Here is a 26,869-nt window from a genome sequence, read left to right as displayed (position 1 = left end):
GACAGCGCACAAGGAGGCAGAAGGGAGCAGGAGCGGAGGGCAGCAGGGGCACAGAGTGCAGGGAGAGCGGGAAAGAGGAACAGAAGCGGGCTCGGCCTTGGGAGGGAAGCACGAGAGGGAGGTGCAGGTGGCAAAGGCCGAGCGGGAATGGGGGGCGCTCTGGCTGGGTGCCCGGGGCAAGGAGAGGGGAGGAAGGAGGGCTGGGGGTGCTCAGGAGGGGAGAAGGAGCGGGCTGAGAAGGAGGAGGAAGGAGGAGGGATACACTGGAGGGTCGGGTGTGCAAGGAGGAGGGACAGGGGAAGAGCCAGGTGCAGGGGAGGAAGAGAAGAGCAACGGGGGAGAGGAAAGGGGGGTTTGCGGGGAGGAGACGGAGATAAGCGGGAGAAAGGAAGGGAGGAAAGAAGGGTTAGAGAGAAGCAGGAGTGGGAAGCCGAGGCTCCCGCGCCTCACCTGGGCCCCGCCGGGGAGCCCGGCCCGGCCCGTGCCGGCACCTTCGAGCGCTGGGGAGCAAATGGCGGCGGGAGCGACTTCCGGGTCTTAAATCCCCCTCGGCCCCGCCCCGCGCAGCCGCCCTGGGGCCCCGCGCACCTGCCCGGCCCCGCCCGGCCCAACCCCGAGCACCTGAGCCCGGCCCCGCCCCCGCCCCGAGGCCCCGCCCCGAGCACCTGAGCCCGGCCCCGCCCCCGCCTTGAGGCCCCGCCCCCGGCCCTTCCCGCGCGGGGCCGCTCCCGGCTGCGGAAACAGGGAAATAAACAGGGAAATAGGGAAATAAACGGGAAACAGGGAAAGCTGTAGGCGGATAGAACACAAACACCCTGCGGCGCTCGGGCCCCGCCGAGAGGCCCCGCGGGTGTCCCGCTGCGGGAGGACTCGGGAGCAGCCGGAGCTCGGCCGCTGCTCTCAGCCCCGAAGCCGCCCCCTGAGCCCGGGGCCGGGCCCGGACAGCGCCGGGCCGGGACTCCGTGTTCCGAGCGCTCGCTCGCAGCATTTGGGCTCCGTCCCTGAGCCCCAAAATGCGGGATTTGGGCTCCGTGCTCACGGCCCGGGCGAGTCTCGCTTTGCACTCCCAGAACACGGGGCTCAAGTCGCTGTTCCACAGCCCTCGGCCCGGCCAGACCCAGCACTTGGTCCCTGAGCCCTCCACACCTTCACCCCCACCAAAAAACCCCACAGGATTCAAGACTCCGATTCTGAGACCAGAAAAATGCTCCATTTATTAATCTCAGCTCACAGGGCTGTGGATTTCACTGTGGACATCCCCACAGGGGCTGACAGGGAACGGAGCTCTCACACCTCTGATCCTGCCCTGAGAACTGCTTCAGACTGGCAAAAACCACACGTGGGATAAAAAGGCTGGAAGGCTCCCCTGGAGCGAAGGCACGTGTAGCCAATCCGCATTTCCTTATTATCCCAGCCATGTGCTATCCCGTTATCCCAGCCCCGCTCTGTGCTGCCGCCTCCAGCTCACTGCCTGACCCCGCCCGTGGCTCCGGCCGCTCCCGAGGCACCGGGAACACGCCCGGAGCTGCTCGGCCCTGCGGAACTGAAGGGCTGGAGATGCCCAGGCCCGAGCAGGGGATGATCCAGGGGCTCCTCCCGTGTCCGGAGCTCGGGCTGAGGCGGCTCCCCGGGGATGCCCGCGCTCCATGCGCTGCCCTGCCCTCTCTTTCGGAGGAGCAGCTCCGGTCCCGGCGCTCGGGGCGGGGCAGCAGCGCAGGGACGGCCCCCACGGGCGCTCGGGACCCGCGGGCTCGGCTCCGGCCCCGCCGGGAGGAGGAAGGAGCGGGATGGGAGTGCCCGGCTGTGCCTGGCGCTGGCAGCCGACAGGGCCGGTCCCCGCGGGAGAGAACTCGCTCTGTGTTCCCTGAGCAGCAGAGAGGGATGGCCAGAAGCTTCTGGTGTTCATTTCCCAGACTGTCCCATCCACCGATCCCAATGTGCGCGAGGCAAAACAGCCGCGATGGCTGCAGGCTTCAAAACAAAGATAAACAACGTGGTTTTCCTTTCCCTCTTTCAGGCAATTATATGTAGGTAGGATTAATAATACCCGATGGCGTTTTCTTCTTAAAACTCTGGCCAAGACCGTGCTACTGACTGGGTCTCCAAAGCAGGAAGATGAAAGTGATAAATTAAATCCGATGCCCGACCTTTGCATATTTAGCTTTCCATTACAGAAATCCCTGGATGGATCCACCTGCTCCTCTGCTCGTATTATATTTTGTCCCACTCTAATCCCATTAGGATACCCTAAATCCAACCTGTTCTGCTCCTCACACCAAAGCCTGAGGTCACCTCTGCTCATGACATTTGCATGGCACACGTTGTTGTCACACAGATAATGGCAAAAACAATTTCATCTTGTTCTTTCCCCCGGTACAACTGGGGCAGCTGGAGCTGTGAAATGAGGTGACAGGACTCACGAGTAGTTCTCAACATGATCTAAACACGGAGCTGCTTTTATTCCAGCCTTCCCCTGTAGAAAACACACGGTGTAAAACGCCACCAAAGCAGGAATTACTGCTGGAGCTCTCTTTGCCCTTGGCACACAAGGGAAGAGCCCTTCCTGGAGTTCGAGTGTCTTATTCCCACTTTTCAGTGCTCTTGGATCAGCCTCTGTGCTAATTGAGATCTTCCTGATAGGTCCTGATCTTTCAGAAGTGGAATCAAAGCAAAGTGAGGTAGAACAGAGGTGAGCCAAAGCCCAGCCGTGTGTATGATCTTTCCAGCTGTGCACCTCCCTGGGAATTGCCTGTTCCCTGCACCACCTGACAGGAGGGCACATGGGATCCCGAGGATATTTAAAGGCTGCTGGGACAATCCAGACAAATCTTCGCCGTGTGCAAGGTAAGAACTGGAAGAGCTGCTTAGAAAGCTGCTGAGCTGAGCAGAGGTGGAAGGAGAGGAGGAAAAGGCTGGTTCCCATCCTCATTTCCGGGCAGGGATGAGGCCAAGCCTGCAGGCACGGAGCCTGCTGGAATCCCTGGCAGCAGGCACAGCCGCTCCCGGGAAGCCGCGCTCCCGTTGCACAAAGCCATCCCCGCCTGCGCAACCTGCGGTGAAAGCCACGGGATCAGAGCCGGGAGACTCAGCTCGAGCCCGGCTGCGGCTCAGCCGGGCCAGGTTCCGATTATCCGGCAGCACCGGGAGGCGCTTCCGGGCCCGAGCCCTTCCCTCGGTCCGCAATGAAAGGCGGCTGAGCGCCCGGCCCGAGCCGGCTGAGCTCAGAGGAAGGCTCTGATTGTGCCCGATTGGGATCAGGAGCCCACTCCCGCCTGGCTGAGGAGCTCCAGCTGGCTCCTGCGGCACTGAGGAACAGCTCCCCCGGCAGTCCGGGCGTGGCTCCCAAAGCTCTGCCCGAGCTGCAGCACTTCCCTTTATTCTCCAGCCGCTGCTGATGCCTGGGATGTGTCGGGAGCAACGCGGATTGTCCAGGGAGGGATGCTCCGGGCTGGCTGCCGGGCGGGTCAGGCAGATGACCTCCATCGCTAAGGAATTTCCCACATCCCAACCAGTCCAGCTGGCAGGAATGATGAACTGGAGGATTTGACAATAGAAATATTGTTCGGGCATTGTCTCACCAGGTGTGGGCACTGCAACAATCTGATCTCACGGGAACAAACAGTTCTGATTGAAGGGAAGGGCCTTGGTGTGACAGGAAGAGCTGCCTGAATCCCAGTATCCCTGGCCACCCTCACCTCAGCCCCTCCAGAGGGAGGGTTGTGGACACTTCCTCACCCCCATCAGCTCACCCAAGGCGAGGTGCTGCTCCTGGCAGCTCAAACACTGCTCTGCTTTGGTCCAAGACCTTTCAGATATTCCAGGATGAGGACTGAGAAGCCCAGGGATAAACAAAGGCCTCTTGGAAGGCAAAGCATTCATTTTGTGATTAAAAGGCAAATTAAAGAGTCTTTTTATCTTCACGGCTTCTGTTGTCTCTTGCTTGTGTGGACTTTTGCTTTCTGCCCTTGGCAAGGCTTGGCACACTCACCTTTCGGCATTGCCATCCTCTGCCTTGCCCGGGCTGCCTCTGGTTCAGCTCCCCCAGCAGCTGCTGCCTTCAGCCTGCTCTGTTCTGCCCCAGCTCGTGTCCCTTTCCCTTGGCTCCTCCCTGCTGTGCCCGGCCAGTTCCCACCTGTGAGCAGCAGGGATTCCTCGCCCTGCCCAGGGCAGCCACCACCCCCGCACATTCCCCAGGGTCAGCCGGGCTGCTGCAAACCTTTGGTGTCCCAGAGCTCACGGATTGCTGCCAGGACAGCAGCTGGGGAGCTGGAAGCCTCTCCTGAGGATGGGGACTGATGCGCCTGGTGCCTGGAAATTCACCCAGGAATACTGGATCCAGTGCTTATGAGCAGTGCAGCCGAGGCACCCCATTTCCTGCTCGCTGAGACACCACCAGCACTGCAGCCTGGCAGTGACTTCTCGTGCTCTCCTGAGAATGCAAATGCAAAGATCGTGGCTCTTGCTTTGGAGGCTGTGATCAAGATTAATTTTCAGTAATTCGAAACAATTATTTCTCCTCATTGCTTATTTCTGTCTGCAGCTGGGACTCCAATAAGAGGAGAAAGGAGACAGTTCACTGGAGCCCCTCTCTTGCCAAACACTGAGGCTCATTCAGGTCCTGAGAGGAAACTCAGGCAGGGAGAGCTGCCCCTGCCCTGCTGGGATTGCACCCTTCATTCATGAGGGAGAGACGTCCTTGTGAAAACCGCTCCAGTTGTCTCCATGCCTTGTAGTTCCCACTACAAAATTGTTTTGACCAGAACTGAGACTGCTGAGCATCACTGAGCAGCAAAGGAGACATCCAGCAATCCCCATAACCTGGCAGAAATCATTGCTGGCCATGGCCTGAGCCCTGGGGTGAGAGTCCCAATGGGAACAGCAGCTACAGCCACCCTGATATCCCCAGGAATGTGAGAAACCGCTTCTTCCCATGGCTGGGAGAATGTCTTTGTGCATCTCCAGGATCCACCCTCAGCACTCACTTGGCCTCTACACATATTCATTCCTTACACCTTCCTCACAAGGCATCCCCACCAGTTCCATCTCCTGCCTGCTGGGCAATGCTCCCCCTCCTCATTGCAAAGGGCAGAGCGAGGAACTCTGCCAGTGCCCTTCACTGAGCTCCTCTCACATCATCTCTCCCTCCTTTCATTTCCTTGCCAGCAAGGAGAAAGATTAAAAGGGGAAGAAAAGTGCGTTATGATCTCTGCAAGGCCAGAAAGTGGCCTGAAGAGACATATGAAATTTTTTCCAGGATGATGTGTCACACCACCCTGAGCTGGGCTCAGCTTTGAACAGCCTGAAGGGCAGCACTGCCAAGACCCAAGGCAATCATTTCTTTGTAGGCAGCCCAAGCCCATTTAATGTTTCACTGTTTGACCCAGGGATCTTGAGGGATTTTCTCCAACCCAAATGATTCTGTGACTGCATATTCCCAAAGTCAGAGGAATCCAGACAAACAGACATATTGTAGAGAAAGTACCTTTTCGGAGTGTTTAGGTAAATTACAATTATTTCCCCCCCAACAGATGGACTATTTTCTGCTCAGTATAAAAAATGTGTTTTCCAGCACAAAAGCTGTAATTCACCTGCCATCCTCTAGCACCCTAAACCAGAGCAGTAAGAGGCAGCCACGAGGAGCATGGAAAAACAGACAGGCACAGACTGCCCCTGCCCAGCCCAGGGACGAGTCCAGAACTGGCTCCTGAGAGAGAGCAGGAGAGTTCAGGGATAAAATCACCTGACTGTGAGGACTGGCCTGGTCTCTCCCAGGCTACACTTCCCTTCTTACTGGGAATTTACTGGGCCATGGCAGAGGATTCTGTTTAGTGACTATTGCCCCTGCCCATGAATGTCTGATGGATTGTTTGGCATTCCTGAGCTGCCTGCACCAGCAGCAGTCTGAGGTGCCACGTTCAGTGGCTTCAGGACCTCTCATTTCTCAAACTGGCCCGTGGTAACTTCAGCTGCCGACCCCAAGCTCTTCAGCTGGGGGGAAACAGGGAACCGCTGCTCCTGGAGATGTTCCTCATCGAGAGTTGTGGGCCACTTATCCTTCCTGCTCCTTATCCCAATCAACCCTGTTCTCCCTCTTGGTATCCATACCAATCTTACTATGCCAAACACTCCAGCTAAAGCTGCAGTGCCACTGTGGACATACATGGAATAAACGGAGCTTGCTCTGGGTTTTTTCCAAATACTTTAAAATTCCTTTGTCTGTTTTTCAGCTCCAGAAACAGAGATGAGAAAAACACAAAGTACCTCTCTTGGAGCTCTCTGGACAGTGAGGTCCTGTGAAACCAGTTCTGTCTGGAGGGCACCTTTGCAGATTCTGCAGTCAGGTTCATCGATGGAGTAGCGCTAAGTGACAGGAAAACCTGGCACCCCCTGGTCCCCCTGCACTCCTCAGCTATGACAGCGACGACGCTGACTCTGTTTGAGAGGAAGCTTAAGCTGAGCTTTTGACAGACTCAGGAATGCTTATGGTGAATCTCCCCAGTCTCTTCTCAAGAGCATCTCTTGGGCTCAGTTGATAAAGAGCACATTAACCTGTCCCGCCTGTCACTCTCCTCAGCACCGACACTCGCGGTTGGCAGATGGCGCTGCCAAAGGAGCAGCTTGGACCTTTAAGGCAGGAATATGGAAGGTGGTGTCAAAATGAATCAGAGGCTCAAGGTAGATGTGATCCAGCATTTCCAAGACTGGAGAGAGGGAGTTCACTCCTAATGCCCCCCAGGAGACCCCGTTCTCTAGAAACAGCAGGGGCAAACACCAAGGAATCCCCGCTTTACTCAAATCCACTGTGGTGGGTTTAGTGTGCCTGCAAGGAGAGGAGAACAATAAAACAACGAGTGGTGCAGACAGAGCCCACTCCACTGGCAAAGGGACCTGAGCTTCTGCAGCTCTGTGACCTCAGCCTTGGAAGATTCCAGCCTTGGCACTGAGGATTGCTGTGCCTTACTGAGTTTGTAAGGTGAGTTACAAGAGCTGACACGGAAAAGCTCTGCTTGCTGCGGACAGCACCGAGCTCAACACACCTCAGGTTCTGTGGATAGAATCTGTTTCTCCTGGAGCTGAAACATTGAATCTCTCATTTTATACATGAAACAGCACTTGCTATTACCTCATTATGTGGTGCTTGGTAAAGGCATGGGTTTGAAAATTCTCTTACAGAGTATTTCTAGAAAAGGATCTATGAGTGACTGAAATGCTAGTGGTTTTTATTTCATATCATAACCCATCATGATGAAATGGAATGATGAAAGGCCTGGCTTTGTCTATCTGACTAATTGCACCCATCTTCCAAATCTGCTGAACGATCATTTATTGTTTCCTACTTTGGATGATCAAGCATTTTATCGATAAAGCTCATACAGCAATGGTTCAGAATCATAGAGAAATTCAGTGTCAAATCTGGAAATTGAATAGGTGTCCCACAAACAGCAATCACAGCCATCATCCAGCCAAACCATGCCCCCAGGACAGTCCTCTACCCAGGAATAAAATAGGAGCCCCAGTCCTGGAGAGGGTCAGCCCTCAGCCCAGGACTAGCTGTGAATTCCTGTAATGGAACACAAAACCACAGGGACTGATTTTCACCTCCACCCAAATTCACAGCTCTTGCGAAAGCCTGAGCTACTGACAAATAATTTCAACTTCTGGCACTGATTATGCTTCTTAGCATAATATGCTTCATAGAACACTGGATCACAAAAGTGCACAACCACCCCCATTTCTCTGTCTGCTGCCCCTGCTCTGACACTGGGCCAGAAGACCCAGGATGGAGTTTTCTGAGCAGGAAAGGCCCATCAACCAGAGGATGTCCCTGCATCCCGAGAGAGTCAGAGTGCTGAGATGGAGATCATCACTGCACCATCGTGGCACTTCTTTAGAGACAGGTCACCTTTGCCTGCTCCAACTGCGTGGGTCACAGCACCACTCCTACTTGCTCCAAACCTGGCAGCAAAGCTCACAACAGCTGGAAGAGAAACCTGCCCCTTCCCTGCCTACCTGGATTCCTCCCATCAAGTGCTGCAACAGCAGGGTCCTAGGCCCACGCTTTCTGAACCTTTGCTAAGCGCAGCTTTTTCAAAAATAAATTAGAACACAGCATTATTCTCCTTCCAAATCTGTAGCTACAAAATGTTTCTGCTGTAGGAAGCAGCGGCACCAAACACAAACACTGACCCAGCAGCCCCTGGAGGTAAGTGACGGCAGCAGGAAGGAAAAGGAGCACCAAGAGTTTGTAAGGACAATCATGGCAAAGTTTCACCTTTAACACGTCTGCCCTCGCCTGTGCCACGTTACCGGATACATCCCTGCTCCCGGAGGCGCAGGGAAGGATCAGCGGGAGCGGCCGGAGCTCCCGGCAGTGCCAGGATTGCCCTGGGCAGAGGGCAGAGAGCCGTGCCCGGGCTGTCCCCACGCTGTTCACCCGCTGCTCCCGGGCCTGCCCGCAGCGAAGCCGACCGTGCTGAGCCACAAATGAAACAAAACCCGAGCGCTCGGATTGCTCCCTGTCCTGCCAGAGCCCCTTCTGCTCTTTGCCACAAGGCAAGGCCCCAAGCCACCCCTTTCTGTTCACCTCTCCATCACTCGGTCAAAAAAAGAACATTTATGTTTGCAGCTTTCAAATAAGTTTCCTTCTTCAAGGGATTTCTTCAGATCTGGCACAAACCCCCTCAATAGAATAAATAATTCTAATTGGCTTCCTAACAGAGGATTTTGCTGGACCTTTCCTAATAAATCCAAGCAGTTTCAGCACAAGATGTGCATGGTCATTTTTCTTTTCTATCCCTTGCTTCATGACTCAACTCTTCACTTTATTGTACTCAATTTTATAGTTCAGATTTTAAGCTGAAGAAAAATCCTTCTCTCTGAAGAAGATTTTCTCATCAATTGAGCCATATATATTTTTAATAGGGATATCAAACCCAGCCTGATGGAACAAACACCTTGAGACACCTTCTGGACATGACTGTCTCTTTAAAAATATTAAAGCTCTAAGGGTTGAATTCTTTGCAGGTTTAACTGAACTGAAAGAATAAGAGACTTTGCAATGGGATGAAATGATGACTCAGGTCTCTAGGACATAATCAGGTTTATAGGATCTCTCCAGCAGCCCCCATCCATAGGGCTTTGCACTCCTGTTCTCCCATTTAACAGAGGAAATAGGTACACTTAAAAAGGGTTACCAAAACCCTTTTACCTTTAACCTATTAACAAAAGCTAAACGAGATACTTGGGAAAATCCTAATGCAAAGAAACATTCTGAGTGCGGCATTTTCTTATTGAATAAGCTCTTATTTTCTTAGCCAGATTCCTGTGGTGGAATCTGGCCTTGAACAGAGATTTTTAACACCAATATTGTGGAATGGGACGAGAGGACCTTTGTTTCCAGCTGCCTGTGCTGGTTTCTGTTCACCCTAGACTGACACCAAATAAACACGGTGCTGGGTTTCCATATAAATTATTGTAGTAGAAAGGCACCTGTTATTCCTTCAGAAAGAGCTCCCTACAACAACACAAAATTTCTTCCCAAGCCAAGGGAAGTTTATTTCCCTCTGTAATTTTACTGTGTGTGTGTGTGTGTGCGCTAGGTGGAAAGAGAGAACTGTGAAAAGGCTCATTTTAGCAGGGATAACAGCTCACAGAAGTTATTCTGAGGCCTGGGCCGGAATGAATCACATTCCCACGTGTGTGTGCTGCCTGGCAGCAATCAATGCTTCCTCTTAGCAAGGGCACTCCGGGGGATGGAGAAATCAGAGCTGTGAAAAACCCAGCAAATCCTGCCTGACAGCTTCTCCAGGCAAACCGCCCTGCCGGGGCACCGGGAGCACGCTGGGATGTCGGGCCCATTCCACAGGGGCTCCTTTGGGATCCCTGCGCATCCCAAAACCCCATAACCCACTGCCCACCCCGGCCCCCAGTGCACTGACCTGGCTGGGAAGCTGTGAAGCAGGGGAGATGCTGATGGCAGAGGGCTGGGAAGCAGGGGAGATGCTGGGATGGCAGAGCTGGGAAGCAGTGAAAATATTGCAGTTCTGTAATTCAGGAAGAAGCACATGTTCCAAAGGAAATCCATCCAAAGCAGATTATACAGCATAGATTTGTTATCCATTTGAAGTTATTAACTGGAAGACAAAGAAAGATTTCTTTGGTAGCCTCACAGGTTTATCTTCATCATTTATAATAGGACAGTTACTCTGCTTTAAATATAAGTGGTTTCTTTCCCCCAACAGTCTCATCTACCTCCTCACCAAGCTGATACAGAATAGAGGAGCACAGATCGTGTGAGGAACAGATTTGGAATTACATAAATGGACTTACCATGTGGCTACAGCTGATATTTCCAGCTCTGTGGCCTAAGAGCATCCATCCAATGTCCTGCCAGTCCAGCACTTCCTGATGGTATTTGCAGCCACTGCTTCCACAGAAGTCAGAACAACGCACTTCTCCTTTGAGGTCATCTGGCTGCTGCAAGTGCAACAATGGAGCCACCAAGTTCCAGTTGCAAGGTCAGCATTACAAATTTAAAACCTTCCTGTTACAAAAGGTAAAGGCTCTCCAATCCTGCTGGAAACAAGAGCTTTGAAGAAACCTAACTCTTCCAACTTCAGCTTGCTTCCAACTTGATGGTATCAGCTTTTTAAATAATAAAGGATTGTCTGTAGATTACTGTGGATTAAAATTAGAACTGCAGACCTGACTATTAGTCTCAAGTTTGCTGGTGTGAGGAAGGCGATGGTCCTTCTTCTCCATCCCTGGAATCACCATCATGCACTGTCTCGACTATCTCCAAGAGGTATTTTTTTTTTCAACGTGGATAAACAATTTTAGGAAGTTTGGAACAGGGAGAATGGCTGCCTTCCATACAAATCAAACAGGTTCCATTTCCAAGTGATTACAATTGTATCAAAGTCTTCAGACCCAAATAGGTGTAGCCTCTGTGAAATACAGAAGCCCTTATGAAAGGCTCACTCAGAAGGTGTGAATAGAATAAAAAAGAAATTCATTATAAAAAAATGAGGAAGGAAAAAGCCTTCATTCCCTAACACTGCAGAATTCCACCCGAGTAAAATCTCACTCACTTTACAATGAAAGGAAAATATTTGAGTGGTGGTGGCAGGGACAAGGCGAGGATATACGGTGCCAGGGAGGATTCTGCACTTAGAGATGCTGAGTATCCAGCCAAGAGACAGAAATTCAATTGCCAAGGCATTTGAATGAAGTCAATTAAGTCACATCACCTTTTCTATTTCAGTGTTTCCATCTGACAAGAAAGCAAAGGCGGGCAGCAGAAAGCAGGTGAGCTGCTGCACTCAGGGGTAGGGATCAAATGAACTATGCTGGTTCCATATGCACTATGGGAAAAGCAGGCAGAAGAGAGGAAGAGCTCTAAAATTAAGATGGAATTTTAACCTCTTCCTTCTCTGTTGACACTGACTGTAGGCATGTCTAACAGCTTTTCAGACAATTGTGTTTGATTTTGTTCCACAAACCTTACCTAGATCCACATTCATTAGCTGACTCTCTGCTGCCATCAAAATTGAGGGAAGGAACACCTTTTAGCACTGCTTAGAAACAGAGGAGATCAAACTAAACTCTGCAGCTCCAATGAGCGAAGGAATTATGTCCTATCCACCTTCATGAAGCCGCAAAGACCAAAATCTCTTGAGAGCGTGCCATTTCCTTTCAGCCTTGTGCACTGAGCCTTCAGCTCATCACGGATCAAAAGATGCTGCACTAAATTACAAGAAAAATGACTGCATTCTGTTTAGTTGCAATCCTGGTAGTCATAACAAATCTTGTGTGCATCAGATGGCCTCCAGAAAAATCACATGCAACAGCAACACCATCCTCAGATGCTCTCCCAGTACCTCAACTAATAATTGGTCGGCCACTGGACAAGACTTGTCCCCACCCTTCACACCTACAGCAACAAACCTACAAATCTTCCAAACATTTCTTCAATTCCACACCCCTCCGGAACATTCCCACTTAAAATCGCACAGCTGCCCACGGGACAAAGGTCCAGTGTTACAAGCTGCTGCTCTCCCTCCACACAAGCCCCTTGCACATCTTGCACTGCTGCTCTGAAACTGCACAATTTGTCAGCAGCACCATTAGACTCAGAATTGGGAAACAATTCCTTCTGCTGGGTTAAGTTGGAAACAGTTCAGGCTACAGGAGTTCTTTATTATTCACCCTCATGGAATGCCCCTGCCCTTCAGAGCTCAAGCACTCCTGTGCAGAGCATCTCATGGAGCCAAAGAGAAAGGACTGCTGTCCCAAAAGAAGAGTCTGGGAGGAACTCCCAGTGTCCTTCATACCTTGAGAAAGCTAAGGAGCAGTCACTGATGGCCTAAAGGGTACAAATTCAGTTCAGATGACAAATTTTCCAGGCTGATCCCCCTCCTCTTTATCCTCTAACACAACTACAAACAAACCAAATGATAGATTTCACAAGGAATAAGGGATGTTTAAAAGCAAATCTCTAAACTAAGCCTGGCATGCTCACCCAGGAGTTCAACACAGCAAGGCAGGCACTCTGCACTACCTAGTTCATGGCAAGAGATTTCTAAACTCTACCAAATGAAGTGAAGAAATGAAACAGAGAGCAATAGAACCGTATTTTAATTCATTTCAAGGCATGGAATAACACAGAATCTTTTCCATGAAACTAGGGCATTTTTCTCCCTTATCTAGTGCCCAAGTAAGATTAGAAATTGGGAAAAAAAACCACTGAAACTGCAAATGCATTTTGCCCCCAGCTAGAAACAAAAGGTAATTATTTGAAAACTAGAAAAAACTCCAAGAGGAAACGAAAAACATTATGGAATATGTATTATTTTTATCACCCAGAATTCCCCATGGTAAAGGCATGGAGAAAACCATCATTCAGAAGTGGGAAAACAGAGGGACTGTACAAGTGAAATGGAGTTCTGACAAATGATGCTGTGTAGAATATGGGTTCCCAAACCAACAGAACAAAGGCACCCCGACAGCAGCAGCCTCAGAGATTGTACATTGCAGCTGAAGCACGGGGGTTTCTGTAGATTCACCTTGTAAACTGGCACACTTACTTGCCAAGGCTGCTGAACTTCTTTCACCTTAAACCACAAAACCTCCCAGTCCTTCCACAGCAATCACTCCATCAAATCAAGACAGACCAAAACATGTTCTTTGCGCTGTTCACAATAAGATGAAGTTATGTGCCCAAGAGATACCATTTGAAGTCAGAAGGAACAAGCCAGCAGGTGTAGAAAACTGGTATTTGAAGAAGTGACAAAAAGACAGCAAACTGAAGCCCATGCTTAATACAAAACCCCACGATTAATAGAACACAAATGCAGATGGATATGATAAGCTTGCATTGTCAAAGCAAAAATAATTTCTAACAAAAATCACCACATTTCCAAGAATTCAATACCACTTGTGGTGGCCACTCCTGATCTCTACATAATATGTCAGCAGTTCAATTGGCAAGAATCTCTTTTTCTAGATCCAAGCAGGGAAGAAGTCAAGGTCCCAGTGATATGCAATACTGTAGCTTCATTAGAAACCTTTCATCCTGCAATAGTTTAAATCCAAGCGAGAAAAGAACCTGTTTGGACACCAACTATCCTTAGTAGCAACGTTTTGCAGCACGCAATTTGAAAAGGTTAACCTGCCAGGCAATAATACAGACAAGAAAAATGAAAAGGAGGGCAAGGAGAATCATCTGCTGCTGAAACTGCTCTTCTACAAAAACCAAGTGATATGAAGATTCAGCCCGTGAAGAACACATTCCTCAACCAGGAGAGAAAACCACAATTCTTAAAAATCTCTTCTGTCGTTCTGATTGGGAACGGTGGGAAAGAACGACACGGACTCTCAAGGGAGTCACAACAGGAGAATCTTCTCTACTTTATTACTCTAGGCTTGTCTTATGGACAGATACGTGGAAGGTACAGAAAGGAAACTCTTATTGCTTAGTAAAGTGCTACATCACCATCATTGGTCAGTGGGGCTCACCACCCCCCCCTGTCTTTCTCCTGCAAGGAAAACAAGAGGACAGACAAACAGCACCTGGCAGTTGTTTTCTGTCTGTGAGGATTGTTTTGAAATCCTCCTATGAAATCCCAGGCTAGCTTCTCGGGCAGGACTGATAGGCCATGGGGCCTGCAGTTTCTGCAGCTCTCTGCAGCCTGCTGCTCCAAAGCTAGCATCCATACTCTTCACTACATTAGAGATAGAAAATTGACTACAAATCACGTGTTCACTACTTGTTGCTTGTTCACTACTCAGAATCAGAATTACTACCACAATACTAGAAGAACAATCCAAGAAACATATTCCAGGGATGCATTTTAATTCATTTGCTGCTGCCAGCCGTGCTGTGCTTTGCTTCTATCCATCCATCCTGCTGCAAAAAGGTTCAACTGTGTTTTCACCATCACTTCAAATCAGCTCTTTGACTCACAGCTCACCACAGACCTCGAAACAGGAGGCAAAGATCTGCACCACTTGGCCTTTCAGAACTTCTCACCCATCTATGACCTTTCTGGGGCCAGCTTCAGAAAATGGGGGGGAAGCCATTCCAAGGAACATGACCAAGGAAATCACACAGCACTCGGGACTTGTTCCAGGCATCAAATTTTTAATGGATGATGTGAAGTAACACCGAAGCAATTCCTGTCCACAGAAAAAAAGATTTCAAATGGTTTTGTCTCAAGGACAATCACTGGAGGTTGAAAGTTTCTGGGGCTGAAAGTTACATGAGGTCCTCAACACTGAGCAATCAATATCCCCACAGTCTAAACTGTGAAATTACTACCTGGGCAAGGAGAACATTTTCAGGATTTGCAACTCATCTCAAAGCCTCAGTAGAACTCAACCAGCAGAATTCCCCTGAGATGGCACTGTGTTCTGGAAGCCCTCAAATACTCACTAAAACAGACTTGACTTTCACTAGGACAGCTGCTCATGAAAATCTGGGGTAAAACCTATGGGCAGTGGCCATGTGCACGCATATTCCTTCTTCCCACAGCAGGCACAATCAAATCCTCCTTTGAATGGCCTCAAAGTTGAGCAGCACTCATTGGCACAGCCTCTTCTCCCACAGACAGGCCAGCGAGCAACACGGCAGCGCCAGCCAGGTGGGCAAGGACAAGAGAGAGCAGATGCCAACAAGGCTTGGAAGCTGGGCCAAGGGAGGTTTACGCTGGCCATTGGGAAGAACTTGTGCCCAGCGTGGGCCATCAGATACTGCAATGGCCTGACAGGGGCTGCTGGAGTCATCACTGTGGCACGGGTGCAAGGCAAGCCAGGCCGCAGCGCTCGGGCCCCGCTCTGCTGGCCATGCTTGCCGCCATGGCTCCCAGCTTGGACTCAACATTCTCTCAGGGCTCTCTGCAGCCAGGGCGTTCTGTGCTTCTGTGACATCACAGCCTCTGGGGACGGCACGCTGGCTGGCAACTGTCCCCAGCTGTTGCTGCGCCCCAGAGCCCAGGCACAGCTGCTCGCAGAGAGACGCCCAGAGCCTCGGTGCTGCTGGCAGAGCACTATGGCTGCTCACGGCTCCTCCGCGCTGCTGCAGCTTTACGTGCTGCTGCTCTTGGCCCATCCCCTCGACCCTGTGAGCAAACCCGAGAGGAGCACGGGTGCCTCTCCTCTGGTTCCGGAGGATTTCGACCTGGAGGAGAAGGACTCTGCGCTCCTCTGGTGGGCATCCAGGACACTCCTGCTCATTGACGTGCTCCTCATAGGAATGGCCATGGGATGGGCCCTTGGAAGAAGATTTCAGAGACGCTGGGGAGAGGTGAGGCAGGGGGTGGGGGGTCAGGGGCAGGTGGGATGGGGCAGACCTTGAGGGCCTCTTGGGCACCCTTTGGCCAATGCCCTGCGGCAGAAGGGGCCTGAGCTCCTGGCTGGGGAATGCGGCCCAGGGGCTGAGCCCCATGGACAGCACCAAGCAGAGGCGGCCAGAGCTCTGCTTGCTGCAGCCTCTTCCCCGGGCCAGCCCAGCCCAACTGGGCCCGAGTCTCTGTCTCCCAGGCCAAAGGCAGCCCCACAGGTGCCGGCCCCGCTCTGCCTCTCTGCCGCTTCCATGGGGATCCCTGTGCTTTGCCTTGCAGCGGAATCTCCAGAGCCCTTCGGGCCGTGCGGGGCCCCGCCGCCATCGAAGACTCGGCTGTCCCACCAAGTTGATGCAGCTGCTCAGGCAAAACCGTGACCTGATGCGGCTGCACCTTTGCTACAGCTCTCAGCCGAGGAGGCCAACCACCAAGACGGCGGCAAAAGAGGGCAGTGACAGGAGACTCCGCACCTCCCCACAGCTCTGACCTCCAGCGTCGCGCTCCATCTAAAGAACCTTACGGGGAACGGGTGACCAGTGCCCAGCCCAGGCACTGCGACGTTCCCCACCTTACAAGTTAGCCACACCCCTGTTGTTGTTCGATTCCCCACCACGTTTCCCCCAAGAAGTTGACCTTTCCCTTAGTGTTCAGTTCTAAACAGTTGAAGTATTCAAGTTTTTTAGCCTTAAGATTCTTACCCCATAGTCTTCTAGTAACGTTGGATTGTAGATTTTAGAAGTAGTCAAGTGAATAAAGTTCACGTTTTCTACACGTTGCTGTGTCATTTTCTTGAGGTTGCACCTGAGACCTGGGGACTCCTTGAGAGATGGCTTTGCATGGCAGCTCCAGACTGCCTGCAATGGAGAGCCCCAGTGCCCCAGCAGGCTTTGCAAGAGGGCGGAGGGCAGCGGGAAAGAAGAAGGTGGCCAATATTCACCTGCCTCCACCTTCCAAGGAAGCTTGCAGTCAAACCCTGTCTGCCCTTTAGGGGGGACCCTAAAGGCCCCGGCAGGCATCACCATGGCCCCAGGACGGGGGGCTTGCAGCACTCTGGGGCACCAGGAAAGGAGCAGGATCATCCCTGGAAAGCTGTCTGGAGACAAATCCAGGGAAGTCTCCCCTGGCATCCAGGCAAGGGCTGAATTCAGGCAGGCAATTAGATCCACAGGCTGCCTGGGCTATGGCACCAATCAGTCCTGCTTCATAGATCTCTGGGGGGGGGTTTATATATATATATATATATATATACACACACACATATATATATATATGTATCTACATCTGTATTTAGTTCTTTGTATTTATCCTGTTGACCCTCAAATAGGATTAGATTTCATTTTCCTACAAAACAAAACATCCGTTTTTTGATTTTTAGGAATCAACCATCTGTGCTCCCACTTTAAATCACTTCTCTCAAACTCATTCTGCATCTTGCTCCTTTCCAGCACCATCAAATACCTCTGTTAAAATACAGAGCATCAGTGGAAGGACGACAATCTTGTTACTTGCTGAAGAAAGTTAACTTGGATGACATACCTGCTTTTAAAAATCCAAGAGGAACAAAACCTACACATCAGCTTTAGAATTTCAAAAGCTGCTTCCTCAACTCTTCCACACCACTTTACTCTTTGGGGACATTCAGCAGCAATACCAAACAAGCACAGAAAAGAAATGGAAGAAGAAATGCAGATAGTCAGCAGCAGACCACCTACCAAAATACATTTTAAATGCAGCTCCAAGTTCTCCAAGAGCAAGTTTGAAGTGTAAATGGAGACACTCACACAAAATTACTACCAGGTGGTACTTTTGGCATTTCCTTGGGCTTTCCTCTTCATTTTTTTTTTATCTTTCACCTAAGGCAAGAGAAAAAACCCCAAACAAACACAACCTTTCAGGCAGAGAAAAGATGTGGTTGCTCTTGAAGAAAGCATTTCATTCTGCCTGGAGAAGAAGCTGCTGGGAAAAATATTAGCTTTTAGCAAAATGGCACTGTGCTGTTGCACTTGTTCTAGCACTGGGAGAAAGAACAGGCCCGTCTGTAAGGCTCCTGCAGCTCACCCTGGCTGAGGGTCATTGACCACTGAGCACTGCAGGCATCACTGGCAACAACGATGGTGGAAAATGGGGAGGGAGCTGGATAAATAAATGTTTGCCATTGCCTTAGCCAAAAAAACCCCCAAACATCAAAAGCAACCCACCCTCAAAACAAAGCTATGAAAATAGTTTGCCTCTGAATTTAAAGAACTTCAATGAGCTCTATGATGTCTGCTTTTGGTTCAGCATTCATCAATCTGAATTTGAATACACACAGGGTAATGAAAGGTAACTGAAGCTTAAAAATCATGTCTATTGACTTGTGCATAGCCTATACTGAAGCACATTAAAAAGCAGCGTTTTGCTTGAAATCTGCACGGTATTAACTTCATTCAGTCTTACACTCACTAGGTAATTAAATACATGAAGAAATAGATTTTTTTTTTTTTTATTAAGAATGCATTATTAATTAGGAAGGCATGGCTTTAGTAGAGTCTGCTGATACCAACATTACTCAGCTAAGTTCAAAGTATGAACACAAGAACTTGATGACAGAAGCAATGTTCATCAGAGCCTCAACAAGAAAGTTGCAGTTCCAAGTTTTTCAGATGTCCTACACTTGCTAAGGCATCTCCAGAAAGAGGAGTCAACTGAAAATAGCACAGGAAATTTGAAACCCATTTCTCTTTTTGTCTTTTTTTCCTGAACTTTCTTGTGGGCAACAGAAAACTCCTAATATGTGGAATGCAATGTAGTTTTTATGCCAGAGTCATGAGTCATCCCCTCAGTTCCAACCTGATCCAATGCTCACTTGAATCTTGGAAAGGCTCAAATCAGCAAGATGAAATTTCAATTGTATTCATGAAAGGAGCTCTTTACTCTCCATTCCCCTTCCTCCCCCAAATACATCAGCACCAAGTGAGAAAGGCTCAATTTGAAAAATAATTATTACACAATTAAACTTGGACATAGCTAGTTTGCTACAAGTTCCAGCAGACAGACAAACGAGAGCAGAATCAGAGGTTATCAACCTCAATAGAAATTCCAGCTCATGCTTTCCCCAAAAGCCTCATTTAATTTATCCAGGATTAAAAAATAAAAGAGAAATGAAAAAAAACACATAAAAGCATTTCACATAGTATATAGTGAAATGCTATCATTTCCACCTGAAATATTCATCATCATTATTACATTTTTCCATAGTAAATTACAAAGTCTCCTGCACCCATCTTCCCAATATCTCATTCTAAGTGCTTGCTACTTTAATCCCTTAGGAAGCAAAAGGAGCCTCAGGTGTCTCTGGATCAACAGAAACTAAACAACACAGCTTGACAAAGTATATTAAATTGTCAATCAACTCAATAAAGGTTTTCCACTCCAGAGATAGCTATCACCAGCTGATGAATTTGGCTAGGGCAGGTTTAGTGAAGAAAAACTAGGTCTTTATTACCAAATCAGTTAGGAGCTGTTCTACCGTACTGCCCGTAGGATGGGAGTATAAACACCATATTCTTCACAGCCTCATCCACAAAGAATTCCACCTTCAAATTAAGGCTGCTTTGGAGTTGGACCAAACCAATGAAAGCTCACTCATCAAACACAGTGATGGCAGCATGCTCAGTCTTTGCAATACAAAACTGGCAACTAACAGCACATTCCTGATCACATCTCCAAGGCTGAGTGTACAGAACTGCAGTGGTGGCCAGGCCCTCGCTGACTGCCAAACCTCCAGCCATCATCCCTTCCTCTCCCAGCGACAGGGCAGAAAATAACAACAGCAGAAACTGGAAAGCTTAAGCTAAAACCACAAAGGTCATTGATGAAACAGACTGGAGTGCTTTAGAAACTAGCACGCAGATTTAGCTGAAAACAAATCTTATTGATCACCAATTACAATGAATACTTAATTCTGTTATTCTGCATTATTATTAGACAGTCAGAGACAGCCAAGCTGACCTCAAGCATGCTGAAGCATCGGGGCCAGGCAGTGCACATCTTCCCAGGAGCTGATTTACCCATCGTTCTCAAGTGAATTCACCTGCACACAGCCCCACCGTACAACTGCTAGGCTGCAAAATAAAAAAATAGCTCTGCTTAAGAGTCAAACCCCAGGACATAGACCATATGAAAGGAAGAATGAAACCTGCAGCATTTGGTTGACCTTCAATGCCCTGAGAAGATGACAAATTCCCCAAGATGAACAAGTGCCCAAAATACAAAGCAAAGGACTGACTTTTAGGGATCAAATGTTAAATAGGCCTGTGAAATTGGAGTTGTTAGGTTGCACATGAAAGAAGGGAAAAAAGAAAAAACCACCCCAACCCTCAACTGCAATTTTACATCCCTCTTGGAAAATTTGCTTTAATAAGAGAGAGGAATGGATACAATCTTCCCCTCACCTGGAGATTTTTATCAATTCAAGCCATTTCAAATCTGGCAAGAAAGCCCTACCACAGTCCCCATCAAACAACATTGCCTTTCATTTTTGCTTCTCATGACTACTTCAGAGCAGTCTAAATAACAGCAAAGAAGGAAATTCAAGTTGCAATTCAAACACTAAGCTCTGGAATCCCACATTGCCTTCAAACACCTGCATGAAACACTAACTTCATGCTCTATGCTCCCTGCTTTCTTCTAGTTTACTGCACAGTGCATTATTTACATAAAACAGAATTTCTTCTGTGGGAAAGGCTTGCATGGTACTTCAAAGCCTGAATAAATCAGGGACTGCAGCTTGAACTAACAAAAAAATCATCCAAAAAATTCCTTTCAATATCTGCATTGTATTACCTTATCATGCTACCTGTCTAGCTGAGTTATTCAGGTATCCACACCAGAAATGACAGACAATGTCTCTCTATGATGATGTGATGTTACTTCAAATGAAAAAAAACAATAAATAAAAATCACAGATTAATTTCCCATACAAATGATGACTCACTACTCCCAAATCCTTCCTTATAGCAGGATGCTCACTTCAGTCTGGAAGTCTTCATGTTGCAGCCTGCAGGAATCAGCTTATTTCCTGTCAAGGGCTGGAAAGCCTTACAGGAACTGGTTTTGGTTGAAGAACTTCTCCAAGGTGCTTACCTGTGGGACTTATCCAGGTAAGGGATGTTAGCTCCCTCTTCTTTGAGGTTCAGTGTCCAACCACTCCTACTGCTGGTAAGAAGAACAGAAGAAACATCTGCCCATAGCAAGGACTGCACTGGTGGGCAAAGTCCAAATTCCATCCTTCAGGGAAAAAGAAACAAAGACTGAGGAATTCATGTCTGTTCAAAATTTCATCCTTGACTACTGAAAGCATTGGAAGCACATGTGTATGTTTAAAAATGGAATTGTCCTCATTTAAGAATAAAAATAATTTCATCCCATCACCATTTTTCTTGGTCCAATCCTGAACTGCAGATCCAAACAGCTGAGAAAGCATGGAATAGTCTGCTGGACAGCATTAAAATGAGCAACTCCTGTATCTTCCTAAGATAAGAACACAAATCACAAAGAAAGGCACTCTGAGAAAAAATTTCTTAGAGGAAGACCTCAATTATTTTCCAGCAAGGCAGGTAATATGCATTTGGCTATTTGTTAGAAAAAAAACCAAAAAACAAACCTGTTTTTATACAAGATTTTACTCATATATTAACTATCACATATTTTGCAAAACAAAAAGAGACCACAGCAAAGTAAAATCCCAATTTTTTCCTATATTTAAGCTGTGATAGTATGTCTGAAATGGGAATCCAGAGCCTCACCAGATTAATATCACCACTTGGACCAGAGAATTTGCCATATCCACTTCTTCTGGTTTCGTTCAGTTGGAGCTTCTGTTTGTACAGTGATGATGGCTCTTGAACATTCTGGGATTTAAAGTAGTCCCTGAAGAGATGGCTGACAAAAATATGATGTTACTTTTAAGATGCTTTTTAATTATTTCCACCCTCACCCAGAACCTTCTGAGGAGACTTGAAGAATTTTGAGGAATTTTTCTTAGATTTTGTGGAAACTTGTGGAGGTTTTGTGTGATTTTTGTGTGATTTTGTGGGATATTGAGGCGATTTAGGGATCTTGAGGGATTTTTCATGTATTTTGTGGGAATTTGTGGAGATTTGGTGGGATATTTTTCTAGAATTTGGTCGTGTTTTGAGAATATTTAGGGAATTTTGTGGTGTTTTTTCTTGAATTTTGTGGGAAACTGTGCTGATTTTATGGGGCGTTTCTGGAATTTGGTCAAGTTTTCAGAAGATTTAGGGAATTTTGTGAGATTTTTCCTGGAATTTTATTGGATATTGGGAGATTTTGTGGGATGCTTGTGGAACTTTGAGGGACTTTTCTGGAATTTGGTGAGATTCTGTAGAGAACTGACGAATTATCAGGGATTTTTCATGTATTCTGTGGGAATTTGTGGAGATTCTGTGGGATTTTTGTGGATTTTGGCCGTGTTTTGAGAAGATTTAGGGAATTTTGTGTGATTTTTCTGGGATTTTGTTGGGTATTGAGGACATTTTGTGGGATGTTTGTGGAATTTGGTGGGGCTTTTCAAGAATTTTGTGGTATTTTGAAAAGATTTAGGGAATTTTGTGGTGTTTTTTCTTGAATTTTGTGGGAAACTGTGGTGATTTTTTGGGGCGTTTCTGGAATTTGGTCGAGTTTTCAGAAGACTTAGGGATTTTTATGGGATGTTCTGGGAATTGGTGGAGATTTTGTGGGACATTCCTGTGAATTGGTAGGGTTTTGAAATGATTTAGGGAGTTTTGTGGGACTTCTCTGGAATTTTGTGGGGTTTTTCTGGAATTGTGTGGTTTTGAGGAGACTTGAAGAATTTTGAGGAATTTTTCTTAGATTTTGTGGAAACTTGTGGAGGTTTTGTGGGATTTTTGTGGAATTTTGTGTGATATTGAAGCGATTTAGGGATCCTGAGGGATTTTTCATGTATTTTGTGGGAATTGTGGAGATTTGGTGGGATATTTTTCTAGAATTTGGTCGTGTTTTGAGAAGATTTAGGGAATTTTGTGGGATTTTTCCTGGAATTTTGTTGGATACTGGGGAGATTTTGTGGGATGTTTGTGGAACTTTGAGGGACTTTTCTGGAATTTGGTGAGATTCTGTAGAGAACTGACAAATTATCAGGGATTTTTCATGTATTCTGTGGGAATTTGTGGAGATTTGGTGGGATTTTTGTGGATTTTGGCCGTGTTTTGAGAAGATTTAGGGAATTTTGTGTGATTTTTCTGGGATTTTGTTGGGTATTGAGGACATTTTGTGGGATGTTTCTGGAATTTGGTGGGGCTTTTCAAGAATTTTGTGGTATTTTGAAAAGATTTAGGGAATTTTGTGGTGTTTTTTCTTGAATTTTGTGGGAAACTGTGCTGATTTTATGGGGCGTTTCTGGAATTTGGTCGAGTTTTCAGAAGATTTAGGGATTTTTGTGGGATTTTTGTGGGATGTTCTGGGAATTGGTGGAGATTTTGTGGGACATTCCTGTGAATTGGTCGGGTTTTGAAATGATTTAGGGAGTTTTGTGGGACTTCTCTGGAATTTTGTGTGTTTTTTATGGAATTGTGTAGGATTCTGAGGAGACTTGAAGAATTTTGAGGAATTTGTTTTAGATTTTGTGGGAATTTGTGGAGAATCTGTGGGATTTTACTGGAATTTGGTGGGCCTTTTCAAGGACTTTGTGTGGTTTTGAGGAGACTTGAAGAATTTTGAGGAATTTTTCTTAGATTTTGTGGAAACTTGTGGAGGTTTTGTGTGATTTTTGTGGGATTTTGTGGGATATTGAGGCGATTTAGGGATCTTGAGGGATTTTTCATGTATTTTGTGGGATTTTGTGGAGATTTGGTGGGATATTTTTCTAGAATTTAGTTGTGTTTTGAGAAGGTTTAGGGAATTTTGTGTGATTCTTCTGGGATTTTGTTGGATATTAGGGAGATTTTGTGGGATGCTTGTGGAACTTTGAGGGACTTTTCTGGAATTTGGTGAGATTCTGTAGAGAACTGACGAATTATCAGGGATTTTTCATGTATTCTGTGGGAATTTGTGGAGATTTGGTGGGATTTTTGTGCATTTTGGCCGTGTTTTGAGAAGATTTAGAGAATTTTGTGGGATTTTTCTTGAATTTTGTTGGATATTGAGGAGATTTTTTGGGATGTTTGTGGAACTTTGAGGGACTTTTCTGGAATTTGGTGAGATTCTGTAGAGAACTGACGAATTATCAGGGATTTTTCATGTATTCTGTGGGAATTTGTGGAGATTTGGTGGGATTTTTCTGGAATTTGGTAGAGTTTTGAGAAGATTTAGAGAATTTTGTGTTGTTTTATCTTGAATTTTGTGGGAAACTCTGCTGATTTTACGGGGCGTTACTGGAATTTGGTCAAGTTTTCAGAAGATTTAGGGAATTGTGTGAGATTTTTCCTGGAATTTTGTTGGATATTAGGGAGATTTTGTGGGATGCTTGTGGAACTTTGGGGGACTTTTCTGGAATTTGGTGAGATTCTGTAGAGAACTGACGAATTATCAGGGATTTTTCATGTATTCTGTGGGAATTTGTGGAGATTCTGTGGGATTTTTGTGGATTTTTGCCGTGTTTTGAGAAGATTTAGGGAATTTTGTGTGATTTTTCTGGGATTTTGTTGGATATTGAAAAGATTTTGTGGGATGTTTCTGGAATTTGGTGGGGCTTTTCAAGAATTTTGTGGTATTTTGAAAAGGTTTAGGGAATTTTGTGTTGTTTTTTCTTGAATTTTGTGGGAAACTGTGCTGATTTTATGGGGCGTTTCTGGAATTTGGTCGAGTTTTCAGAAGATTTAGGGATTTTTGTGAGATTTTTGTGGGATGTTCTGGGAATTGGTGGAGATTTTGTGGGACATTCCTGTGAATTGGTAGGGTTTTGAAATGATTTAGGGAGTTTTGTGGGACTTCTCTGGAATTTTGTGTGTTTTTTCTGGAATTGTGTGGGATTCTGAGGAGACTTGAAGAATTTTGAGGAATTTGATTTAGATTTTTGTGGGAATTTGTGGAGATTCTGTGGGATTTTTCTGGAATTTGGTGGGCCTTTTCACGAACTTTGTGTGGTTTTGAGGAGACTTGAAGAATTTTGAGGAATTTTTCTTAGATTTTGTGGAAACTTGTGGAGGTTTTGTGTGATTTTTGTGGGATTTTGTGGGATATTGAGGCGATTTCGGGATCTTGAGGGATTTTTCATGTATTTTGTGGGATTTTGTGGAGATTTGGTGGGATATTTTTCTAGAATTTGGTTGTGTTTTGACAAGATTTAGGGAATTTTGTGTGATTCTTCTGGGATTTTGTTGGATATTAGGGAGATTTTGTGGGATGCTTGTGGAACTTTGAGGGACTTTTATGGAATTTGGTGAGATTCTGTAGAGAACTGACGAATTATCAGGGATTTTTCATGTATTCTGTGGGAATTTGTGGAGATTCGGTGGGATTTTTGTGGATTTTGGCCATGTTTTGAGAAGATTTAGGGAATTTTGTGGGATTTTTCCTGGAATTTTATTGGATTCCGGGGAGATTTTGTGGGATGTTTGTGGAACTTTGAGGGACTTTTTAGGAATTTGGTGAGATTCTGTAGAGAACTGACGAATTATCAGGGATTTTTCATGTATTCTGTGGGAATTTGTGGAGATTCTGTGGGATTTTTCTGGAATTTGGTAGAGTTTTGAGAAGATTTAGGGAATTTTGTGTGACTTTTCTGGGATTTTGTTGGGTATTGAGGACATTTTGTGGGATGTTTCTGGAGTTTGGTGGGGCTTTTCAAGAATTTTGTGGTATTTTGAAAAGATTTAGGGAATTTTGTGGTGTTTTTTCTTGAATTTTGTGGGAAACTGTGCTGATTTTATGGGGCGTTTCTGGAATTTGGTCGAGTTTTCAGAAGATTTAGGGATTTTTGTGGGATTTTTGTGGGATGTTCTGGGAATTGGTGGAGATTTTGTGGGACATTCCTGTGAATTGGTAGGGTTTTGAAATGATTTAGGGAGTTTTGTGGGACTTCTCTGGAATTTTGTGGGGTTTTTATGGAATTGTGTGGGATTCTGAGGAGACTTGAAGAATTTTGAGGAATTTGTTTTAGATTTTGTGGGAATTTGTGAGAATCTGTGGGATTTTACTGGAATTTGGTGGGCCTTTTCACGAACTTTGTGTGGTTTTGAGGAGACTTGAAGAATTTTGAGGAATTTTTCTTAGATTTTGTGGAAACTTTTGGAGGTTTTGTGTGATTTTTGTGGGATTTTGTGGGATATTGAGGCGATTTCGGGATCTTGAGGGATTTTTCATGTATTTTGTGGGATTTTGTGGAGATTTGGTGGGATATTTTTCTAGAATTTAGTCGTGTTTTGACAAGATTTAGGGAATTTTGTGTGATTCTTCCTGGAATTTTGTTGGATATTAGGGAGATTTTGTGGGATGCTTGTGGAACTTTGAGGGACTTTTCTGGAATTTGGTGAGATTCTGTAGAGAACTGACGAATTATCAGGGGTATTTTCATGTATTCTGTGGGAATTTGTGGAGATTCGGTGGGATTTTTGTGGATTTTGGCCATGTTTTGAGAAGATTTAGGGAATTTTGTGGGATTTTTCCTGGAATTTTATTGGATTCCGGGGAGATTTTGTGGGATGTTTGTGGAACTTTGAGGGACTTTTTAGGAATTTGGTGAGATTCTGTAGAGAACTGACGAATTATCAGGGATTTGTCATGTATTCTGTGGGAATTTGTGGAGATTCTGTGGGATTTTTCTGGAATTTGGTAGAGTTTTGAGAAGATTTAGGGAATTTTGTGTGACTTTTCTGGGATTTTGTTGGGTATTGAGGACATTTTATAGGATGTTTCTGGAATTTGGTGGGGCTTTTCAAGAATTTTGTGGTATTTTGAAAAGATTTAGGGAATTTTGTGGTGTTTTTTCTTGAATTTTGTGGGAAACTGTGCTGATTTTATGGGGCGTTTCTGGAATTTGGTCGAGTTTTCAGAAGATTTAGGGATTTTTG

General features: G+C 46.6%; 1 long non-coding RNA gene across 1 annotated transcript; it reads right to left on the bottom strand.

The window, feature by feature from the left end:
- Positions 1-2,423: 2,423 nt before the first annotated feature.
- Positions 2,424-6,877, bottom strand: LOC147651968 (uncharacterized). The gene is made up of 2 exons (XR_015290038.1): positions 6,262-6,877; positions 2,424-4,429 (listed from the first exon to the last, which is right to left on the bottom strand). It is a non-coding gene; the product is annotated as an uncharacterized LOC147651968 (long non-coding RNA).
- Between the last annotated feature and the right edge of the window lie 19,992 nt (positions 6,878-26,869).

Source organism: Cyanistes caeruleus, chromosome 8, assembly GCF_971803275.1.
Source record: "Cyanistes caeruleus chromosome 8, bCyaCae1.hap1.1, whole genome shotgun sequence".
NCBI lineage: Eukaryota > Metazoa > Chordata > Aves > Passeriformes > Paridae > Cyanistes > Cyanistes caeruleus.
The sequence above is the reverse complement of the archived record's forward strand: the minus strand, read 5'-3'. Positions and strand labels throughout refer to the sequence as shown.